Raw genomic sequence first — 10,827 nt, 5'->3', positions numbered from 1 at the left:
GCTCCGGCCCCGGCCCCGGCCCCGGCCCCTCAGGCCCCGGGCGGGCGCCCGCGATCCCGGGAGGCGCGGCAGGGGGCGCTGCGCGGGCGGAGGCGCGGCGGCGGCGGCGGCGGAGGAGGCGGGGGAGGCGGGGGCGGCGGCAGGCGGGGGGCGGGGAGCGGAGCGCGAGAGGGAGGCAGCGGCGAGACACAGGCTCCGAGGCTCCAGCGAGCGAGCGACGAGCGAGCCGGGAGGGAGGGAGCGAGCGAGCGAGCAGCCGCGCCGCCGCCTCGCAATCCGCCGCCATCCCGCCGCCTCCGCGCCCGACCGCCGCCCGAGCGCCATCGCCCGGCCCCGTCGCGCCCGCGGAACCAGACCAGGTGGGCCCGGGGCGCGGGGCGCGGGCGCGGGGGGCGGCGGCGCTAAGATGGAGGCGGCGGCGCGGCTTTGTCTGGGCGGCGCGGGCTGCCGGCGGGGGCCCGGGCCCGGCCGACCTTTGTCCGCGAGCGCGCCGGGCTCGGCCCGCCCCGCGCCGCCGCCGTTGGGCCGCGGGCCGGGCGAGGGCTGCGGGGCCGGGCCTGGGGCGGGCGGCCGGCCCGCTCGCCATTGTTGTGGCGGCGCCGCGCGGCCTGGGCTCGGCGGCGGGTCGGGGCCGCTCCTCACGCCGCCCCCGGAGGCCGGGCCTGGGCGCCGCGCGGCCGGGGCCCGGGGCTCGTGGAGCCGAGCGGTGCCCGATCCCGGCCGTCGCCCCGGGTCCGGCGGCTGGCACGCCCGCGGGGTCTGGGAACGTCGGGGACGGCTCTGCCCCCGCCCCCACCCCACCGGCTCGGCCTGAGAGCCCCCCGCCGAGGTGGGATTCGGGGTCCGAGACGCTGCGGGCCGAGGCGGGGGGCGGCCGCCGCAGAGCCGTTTCGGGGCGCGGGGCCGGCCGTCTCCCCCCGAGTGTCACCGAAGTTGGTGACCAGAGGCTGCTGGCCTGTGTGCAGGGGGGTCACTGCCGCCGACGCGGTCGCGGTCGGCGTGCGGGCACAACAGGGTTATTTTGAAAGTGCTTAATGCTCTATTGCTGAAAATGTTTAATAATAAACAGGATGTCGCTGCTCAGGGCCTGCCAGATGGTTTAAAAAAAATCCCCCCCCCCCCCATCCTTCAGAGTAAGAAACAGCACTGTTGAAATCGTGGGCCCTGGATCCGCCGATGTAACATTGGGAGGTGTTTTCTTCTTTCTTGTTCTCCCCTCTTTGTAAATACCGTGGGAGGTCCGAGCCCACGTTTAGGCAAGAAGAGGTGTTTTTCAAGGGAATGGTCCGCTGAAGGAAGTGGGAGGAGGGGGGCTGGGACTGTGTCTTTTGCTAAATGGCTACCAGAAAGAAACCTTTACAAGCCTTTGGTTTACACAGGATTGTTAACTGTTCCTGAGATGTGCCCCCCCCCCCCCACGCCCGCCTTTGGGTTTTATGAGCATTTTTATGTGGTTTTATACATTATCATCTTGTTCGGTTTTTTGTAGCCATCCATTTGAAGTCCTAGTGGGGTTTCTCCAGATCCATTTAGGCTTGTCTGTGCGCCGCCCTGTAGTGTAAGGTGAGACCGGGGAGGCCCAGGCTTTGGGGTGCCAATCCTTCTGTCAGGGAGCTCTGGGGTTCAGAGTCTTCATTCGCATCAAAGGATGTTGCATTCTCCACCCCGTAGGGTTGGGGAGATGGTCAAGGGCCTAGCAGAAGGCCTGGCACACAGTGGGTGCTCAGTGGTTGTTGCTCCTACGCTGTTTGTATATCAAGTCCTGGGATGGAAGTTAGCCACTTGAGGTGCCATCCACAGAGCCCAGCCATCCTGCGGATGCCACAGGTGCTGGGCTAAGGCCTGGACAAGGGAGAAGGAATTCAAGGCATAAAACAACGTTGTCCACTTGCTTCCTCAGTGCTGGGCCTACATGGGGAGACAGGGATCGGAATATAGTATTTGGAGCCCTCAGTAACTAAATAGACCTGGGTTGTGTGGTCATAGGTCCCTGTGCTTGGATCCCGGGTGCCTGTCCCTTCTGAGGCTCTTTTTTACAGTTCCGTTTAAGGCAGAGCTGGAATGGTACAGGATACCAACGACAACAAGCAGAGGCCCAAGGAGTCTTGCCTTCTGAGGATATCTGCTTGCCTTTGGGAGTGGCGGATAATCATTTGGGGAGCCTCTGCTTGTTTGGGCAAGCATGTCTCTTGGAGCCCGATTCTGGTCCTCATTGGGTTACCTTATGCAAGTCTCAGCCTCAGCTCCTGAATCTGTAAAATGGTAATGATTCCTTGTCTTAATTAATCTGCTGGGGGCTCTTGGGAGCCTCACATAATCTTTGTCACAGAGTGCTTCATGCATAGGGGGTGATGAAAATGTATGTTGTTTTTGTGGTTCCCCAGGTTTCTGGCTCTTTTTTCCTGATTCCAGATATTTTTCTCCAATTCTACTTGTTGGTGGACCTGTGTGACCTTTCCACCCCAATTCTGTCCCTGTTTAATGTTTTGATATGACAATTCAACTGCCTGCAAGCACCAGAATGGCTTAGAAGAGCTATACTGGCGAGCAAAACGTGGGTGTCTGCTCTGTGTTGGTTGGAGACTACAGGAAGGGCTGAGGCTGTTAGAGGGAGACTGACCCCAGTCTTGGCCACAAGTGAGGCTTGAGACCCGGTTACCTCCAGGCCAAACCTGTAGGTTGTTTGTAAATGAGACTCTCTGCTTGGTTTCTGGTGGTTCTGCAGTGTGATGGGAAATTTGTTTTGGCTCCTTTGGCATTCCCACAACCATCTTGGTTTTGTTCAGTTTTCTTTAAACTCCTTGTAACCACCTTCAGGCCTCCTGGCTGTCGACGGGACTGAAGACGTTTTGACAGGGTCATATCCTCCTTTCAGTCCCCACCCCCTTCCTGTCTCTTGGCCCATCTTTTCTATCTGATTTCATTCTGGCCCAGTCTAGTCTGGCTCTGGGCTGCTGGTTAGGGAAGGAGGCGAATCTGCTGTCCCTCCCACCAAGCTTTTTGATTACCTGTGAATTTTAGTTATCCACGGGCTCCCAAATGCCCTGCAGAGGACCTTTTCTCTGCCCATGGTGGGGCCAGCCACCTCCTACAGCTCCCTGGGTCCTCTCCAGTCTTCACTAGGCTCAAATGGGTAAAGAAAAAGCCTGGGGAAGGAAGAGCCAGAAAGCCTTGGGAGAGTGGGATGTCAGGGATGGCGAGTCAGAGCTGATTCTATCTGGTCTGGTTGCCAGGGCCTGGCTGAGGTTTTTTGTTTAAGTTGTGCCTTTTGGTTGGCCTGTTCACACCCCCCCCCCCTTTTTTTTTTTGTTCAGATAGAGTGGGAGGGAGAGGGAGAGAGAGAGAGAGAGAGAGAGAGAGAAACAAACATTGACGTGAAAGGGACACATCGAGTGGTTGCCACCCGCATGACCCAACCAGGGCCGGGGACAAACTGCAACCGAGGTACATGCCCTTAGCGGGAACCGAACCCGGGTCTCTTAGGACCACAGGCCGACGCTCTAACCACTGAGCCAAACCGGCCAGGGGCCCCCCCCCCTTTTTTTAGATTTTAGTGTTCTTTTTTTTCCTGATGGATTATTTTATTGTACTTTCAAGATTTTTTTTTTTTTTTTTTGCCTTGCACGAAGTACTGACTCACATTGCTAATGGCAGTATGCTGGTTATATGTCTCATTATTCTACCGTTGAAGAGTGATCACTTCTATGTTGGTTTCTATTTCAAACTGTAATAGGCCAGGTGGTCCAGTACATGTATTTCTGAAGTTGATAATGAGGCTGTCCTGTCAAATGGACATATCTTGTTATGGTATTAAATAGGGCCCATCTACACTAGATTTTTAAGCAATACATTTCCCTCTGAAAAATGAAATTTCCTGCAGAGAGCATTTGGGTTTTGTGCTCTGAATCTCATATTTTAGTCCAGGCTAACCAGACTATCTTCTTTGCAAATCATAACTTGATTTTTTTTCTGAAGATTTTTTTCCTGGCACTTGTAGCCTTAGGAACCTTGGGTCTATCATTTTGGACACAGAAATAAAGGCATTGCTTGTAGTGCTAGAGATAAGAGATGATGAGAGCCTTATGGTGAAATAAAATTGTTCATGACAAGCTTTTAGGTTTAAAAGGTGCCTTTTGGACCAGACCTGGGAGCTCAAAAACTGGGCTTTGCTGCCTGTGGTATGGCTGATTCTCTCTGGGGGGTACACCGGAGATCTCTGCCCTAGGAAACAGACCCGCCTTAGGGACTTGAGCCAGAAGTCGTGGTTGAGTGCTGTTTGCTGTACTTGTTGATTTTCCATGTGGCCTGAGCTGAGGCTGGGTTGCTCCTGGCAGCAACATTGGTGTGTAAAGCTCTGCCGCAGCAGGAGGAGGTGTCTGAGGGCAAAATGAAGTCTTAAGTTGCTGGCGTCCTTTACATTCTCCACTACTTCCTTCCGCTCCCACCTCTGCAGCAGGCTTCACAGCTTCTCTCGATCCGGCTCCTGCTCCTCTCTGGTGTGGCAGAAGCAGTGCTTACTGTTCTTTAAGTTCCTTGTCATACGGCAGATATTCCTGGACCATCTGTTATTTGCCAGGCATTTTTCAAGGCCTTTTAATGACATTTCTCCAAATTTGTAATAGTAATGTTTTCACTGAACAACAACAACAAAAAGGACAATACTGAAAAGAATAAAAACAAAATTAAAAATCAAATGATGTGTAACCTCACCATACAGTAAGGACTCGTGTATTTCTTTCCTTTGATTATGTGTTTGTTTTTTCAAAATTTGAAAAAAAATACTGTATACACTGTTGCACAGTTTATAGTTCTTCTTAATGGTATAGGGTATTTCCGTAAATTATTGAAAACATGATTTTTTAAATAATTGCATAATTGTTGTTATGGATGTGATATGATTTATTTAATCCTCTGTTATTAGACATTTACCCACTTTTCCTTCTTATAAACAAACTTGAAGACACATCCTTGCCTGTAAATCTTGGTCCATCTTGTGGATTACTTCCCATCAGTGGAATTTCCGGGCCAGAGAGTGAGCAGGCTCCTTCCTAGTTCCCTGGCACAGTGTCAGTTTTCTCTTCCAGTCTTGTGCACAAGGTGGCTTCTGTCATGGGCCACTAAGTTCTGAGTGTCTTAGGTCTGGCTAAGCCCTTTTAATAGTGGGGCTTGGGGTCTTATTCCATATACTGGCTTGAGTCTGGCCAGGTGTATTGACTTAAACATTCATTGTCCTGGGGACACAGGTGTGGATGCCCCACTTGTGCTCCTCAGGAGCTCATGGTCCAGTGGGGAGAAGGCAAGTACCTCCTTAAAGAGGCCTTTGGGAACCCCTCAACCTAATTGCATCATCACCCTCCCATGATTCTTTTCTAGCCCCTATTGTTTTTCTTTATAGCTCTTTTCACAACTTTAGTTAAAAAAAAAACACAATTATTTTATTGTAAAATATATAACAAAATTTACAATTTTAACCATTTAATAATGTTTTTATTGATTTAAGGGGGAGAGGGGAAAAAAATCAACATGAGAAACATTGATCTGTTGCGTCCCGTATGCACCCTGACTGGGGACCAAACCCCCAACCTGGGTGTGTATCCTGATGGAGAGTTGAACTGGCAACTTTTTGGTGTACAGGATGATGCTCAACCAACTGAGCCACACTAGCCAGGGCACAATTTTAACCTTTTTTTTAAAAAAAATTATTTATTTTTTTAAGAAATGAAGGGAGGGGAGAGAGAGAGAGAAAGACTGATGAGAGAGAAACATCGATTGGCTGCCTCCTGCACACCCCCATCTGGGGATGGAGCCCACAACATGGGCATGTGCCCTGATGGAGAATCGAACTGGGACCTCTCAGTCTAGGGACGGATGCTCCATCCATTGAGCCACACCGGCCAGGCAATTTTAACCATTTTTTTTTATCCTCACCCGAGTACATTTTTGCATTCACCTTCAGATAGAGAGGGGGGAAGAGAGAGAGAGAAACATCGATGTGTGAGAGATACATCGATGTGAGAGAGATAACATCGACTGGCTGCCACCCACATGACCCCTCCCAGGGTGGGGACAAACCTCAACCAAGATATGTGCCCTTAGAGGGAACCGAACCCAAGACTCTCCAGTCCATGGGCCCATGCTCTAACCGCTGAGCCAAACTGGCCAGGGCTAACCATTTTTAAAGTGTACAGTTCAGTGGCATTAAGTACATTGGCATTGTTGTACAACTACTATCATTCTCCAGAGCTATCGTCTTTCCAAACTGAAACTCTGTTCCCAAAACTAACTCCCCATTCCCCTTCCCCAGCCCCTGCTGACCACGATTCCACTTTCTGTCTCTATGAGTTTGACTACTCTGGGTACTTTGTGTCAGTGGAGTCATCCAATGTTTGTCCTGTGACTGGCTTCTTTCACTTAGTGTAAGTTTTTCAAGATTTATGCATATTGTGACATGTCAGAATTTCATTCCTTTTTAAGGCTGAATAATGTTTCATTATTTTATATATACATACATACACACATAAGTAATGGAGTATTACACACACACACATCCTGTTTTGTTTACCCGTTCATGTGCTGAGGGGCAGCAGTCTAGGGATCCAGTGTTGTCTGTACTGACCAACTCGGCTGCCCGCAGTGGAGTGGTGAGCGAGTGCACACCAGGGCCTGTGCTGCCTGGTGCCCGGTGCAGTCTCACAGGCTGCCTCGGCACGTGCAGGGGAGCAGGGGGGCTGTGGAGGAGGCTCGTGGGAGCCCACTGAGAGCACAGGCCCAGCTAGCCTGGTGCAGTGGTCAAGGAGGGTCTTCTGGAAAATGTAGCAGACTTGAAATAAGCATCTCTTAAAAACAGTGTGCCAAACCATTGAGTATTTATTACGAATGTGTTTCTACCCTGGCTGGTTTGACTCAGTGGTTAGAGCGTCAGCCCAAGGACCAGAAGAATCTCAGGTTCGATTCCCGGTCAAGGGCACGTACCTCTGTTGCAGGTTCAATCCCTGGGCCTGTTGGGGTGGTGCGGGAGGCGAACACTTGATGTCTTCCTCTCACACTGAACAAAATATGTATGGGCCCCAGAAGAAAGCTTATGGGTCCACTTATTTTCCAGAGCACCAACACCCTTGGGATGTGAACATGATGCAAGCGGCCTAGAGTGGCCGGGGGCCAGCCGGAGGAGGGCAGGTAGGCCTTTGGCTCCAGGAAGCTCCAGCTGACTCCCCCAACGTGTTTCCAGACCATCTGTTTGTAGAGAGTGGTGGGATGGATCAGTGCTGGACCAGCTGGAAAAAGGAGGTCGTGTCCAGCACTTTCCATAGTTCCTTTGTGTCTTCAGAGTTTTTTTCAGCAGGTGTTGTTTACATACAGTTCAGAGCTTAAAGAACTGCTCTGTTCCAGGTAATACAGAAAACCAGGCCTGTCTGGGAGGGGCACCGTGTCTGCAACTGAATGGGCTGAGTGTTCAGAAATCGTTGGGGAGGGTGGAACGTTGTCCTGAATCAAAGTGGAATTTTCCCCCTGATACATAATTAATTACAAAAGTACACATGTTCAGTGGTTGGAGCGTCGTTCCGTGCACCAGAGGGGTGTGGATTTGATTGCCGATCAGGGCCCATGCCCAGGTTTCGGGTTCCATCCTTGGGGTGCCTACAGGAGGCAACCAATTGATGTTTGTCTTTCACGTCAGTGTTTCTCCTCCCTTGTCTCTAGAATCAATGAAAGACATATCCTCGGGTGAGGATTTAAAAAAAAAAAAGTATTCTTGTAACAAAAAAGGAAAAGCAAGTGTCTGAAGAGAAATGAAAGCTCTTTTCCCTCCAGCTCCCAGGCAGTAACCACTGTTTACAGCTGGTGTGTTTATCTTTCTAGACTCAGTGCAGACACAAATAGAGCCCTTTGTAGGGTTTTTTTTTAAAGCAGAAATAGGATGATACTGTTCTTTCTTGTGCTATAACTTTCATTTTCAAGCATCTATCAAGCATTTTTCCATATTAACATATAGAGATATATCACATTTTCAGTGTTTTATAAAGAATGTTTATAGGTTTTAAAAAATATACAGGCGTGTGAAGAAAACAGAAACAGCTCATTATCCATGGCCCATGTATTCCCAGTTGATTTTTTAAAAGTAGTAGTTAGAAAATTCAAGCTGTATTAAAAGGCATGAAGACTTACCCGGTCTCTGAAACGAAACCGCTGCAGGTTGCTTCTTGTGATTCCTTCCAGAGACAAAATGCTGCACTTAACTATCACATGCCTGTTTCTATTTTTAAGGCACGCTGCCCCTTTCACTTAATAAGATGTCTTGGCGCCCTCCACCACAGCCGTGCAGAACGTTACATCATCTGCTTTGGCAATGGCAGACGGTATTTTGTGGATATCCTTGATTTAACCCATTTCCTATTGGCTCATGGGCCATTTCTAATGTTTGGATATCACACAACTTTGGTAAAATTCTGCTAAAATTTTAAAATATAATTTGTATATAGTAGCGTGTGAGAGCGTCTGCATTGTTGAATATTATTGTTTTAGGAGGAACTCTGCTAAATTCCTTTCCAAAAAACGGTGTCAATTTATATGCAATAGTATATGAGAGTGGGTGTTTCTGAACTGTGGACCTTTGTGTTTTTTTTTATCCTCACCCGAGGATATTTTTCCTTTTTTTTTTTTTGGTACAGATAGAGTGGGAGGGGGGAGAGAGAGAGAGAAACATCGACATGAAGGGACACATCGAGTGGCTGCCACCCACACGACCAACCAGGGCCAGGGACAAACTGCAACCGAAGTACGTGCCCTTAGCGGGAACCGAACCCGTGTCTCTCCGGACCGCAGGCCGACGCTCTAACCGCTGAGCCAAACCGGCCAGGGCTGAACTGTGGACCTTTGTAAATGAAGAGCCTTTTTGGGTCATTTTGAGTGTCCGTGTTTCCCAGATCAGAAGCAGTCATCGTGTCAGGCTTGCTACAGTTGGTGGAGGATGTTGGGTTTTGATCCGTTTGGACAAGCATATCATAGAATTCACTGTGGTCTTCCCTGCAGAGGTGGCCACAGCAGGAGTTGCCCTCGGCATCTCATTAGGTGAAGGCCGATGTGGGGGCTAGAAGGGGCTTGTGGAGGGAGGCACAGGAAGCCAGTCTGTTTGCTTTTCAGTATCAACTAAAACGATGGTACTTGGCACTGATGTTTTCTTCCAGGCTTTACACAAGAGCCTGGCAGAGAAAACTCAGACCTCCGCCCCTGGAGAGTTCATACACAGCCCCTCTGGAGATTTCTGAGGCGCACATTTCACAACCCTTGGTTTTGTTGCTGTGACTATTTCTTACTGTGTAGAATTTATTTGGAGGCCAGTCCTCTATTGTATTGCCTGATAGTGGCTGTTGGGCAGATCTGTTTAGTTCCTGACTCAACCATGTGGTCTGTGGGCCCCCACTTTCCCTGTCTAGTTATTTTAGGAGATCAGATCTAGTGACTGCAGAAATCAGCCTTGGTGGTATTTCAGTCTCGCCAGGTTGGGAAGGGTTTGTGCTTGGGGAGATGGATGCCCAGAGGGGGTGGTTTGGAATTACACTGCTCTGGTCCTTGTGGCTTGTTAGGAAGCTTGGATTCAGAGATCATTCACTTCAAGTTGGAAATGCCTTGCCACCTCCTCCCTGCCCCTTTCCTGACGGAGCATATTCCCTAGTGTTGAGGTCAGCCGCCTTCAGGTCCAGGTTCTGGCGCTTGCAAGCTGGGTGATTAAGATGATTTATTCTTTTGGAGTCTCTCTCCTCTTTGCACAATGTGGTAGTAACACCTTCCTCCTGGAATTGGGGACAAGATTCAGTGGGTCATATGCTGGAAGTGTTTATAAGGTACCTGGCCCAAGGCAAGCAGGCTCTAGGTAAACAGTAGCTATTAATGGTTCCTGATTCAGCTCTAGCCAGCTGGGGGCCTGGGGGTTTGCAGTAGGCAGGCTTATGCACTTGGGGCTCATTTGTTTACTAGATGTTGGTGCTTCTAATTGTGTGCTGAGCCCAGTGCTAAATGCTGAGGATTTAGACCCAAATCAAATAGCCTCCACCCTCACCTCTAGGAGCTCAGACACCTTAACCAAGGGCCTCCCTATCTCTAAGGTAAATACCACCTAACAAGGGCATTAGATCATTGGCTGCACCCCCTACACTGGGTCTGCTCTGTTCTTGGAGAATTTTAGGTAAAGACCTTGGGGATATATGTTAAGGCAGTTTGGGGGTACAAAGGAGACAGCAGCTTGGCAAGCTACAGTCCTGATTTGGTGCCCGGCAGTCAGACGTAGAGTGTTAGTTTCCACCTCTTACACCTGCCCACAGTGGGACGGTGAACAAGTCTTGTTTACCCCTTTGAGCCTGTTTCCTTATCATGCTTGTGGGGTTGGAACCTGTCTCAGTGTTACTCTGATGGTTGACACAGTTCCTGTGGTGCATTTAGCACAGTGCGGGGTACCAGTCAACTCTGAAACAGTATAAAGTGTTGTTGATTCTGTGTTGCTCAGTTTACCAGGACCTTGAAAACAATGCACAGTAGCAATACAGACTTGTTACAAAAACCCAGATACTCAGAAATGCACAAAGTAGGAAATGGAAGTCATTGCTTCCTGACTGTGATGCCTTTTTCAGACCAGGAGATAAGCACTGTCTTGAAAACAGTTTCGCTTTATAGTAATGGGAATGTTTACACTGTGCATATTTTTTTGTTTTTTGTTTTGGAGAGACAGGAAGGAGGGAAGAGGGAGAGAGAGAGACAGAGAGAGATAGAAAGAGAGAAACACATCGATTGGCTACCTCCTGCACGTCCCCCACCGGGGATCAAGCCCGACAC

This window comes from Molossus molossus, unplaced genomic scaffold, assembly GCF_014108415.1.
Source record: "Molossus molossus isolate mMolMol1 unplaced genomic scaffold, mMolMol1.p scaffold_m16_p_14, whole genome shotgun sequence".
NCBI classification, from domain to species: Eukaryota; Metazoa; Chordata; class Mammalia; order Chiroptera; family Molossidae; genus Molossus; species Molossus molossus.
Note: the sequence above shows the minus strand (reverse complement) of the source record.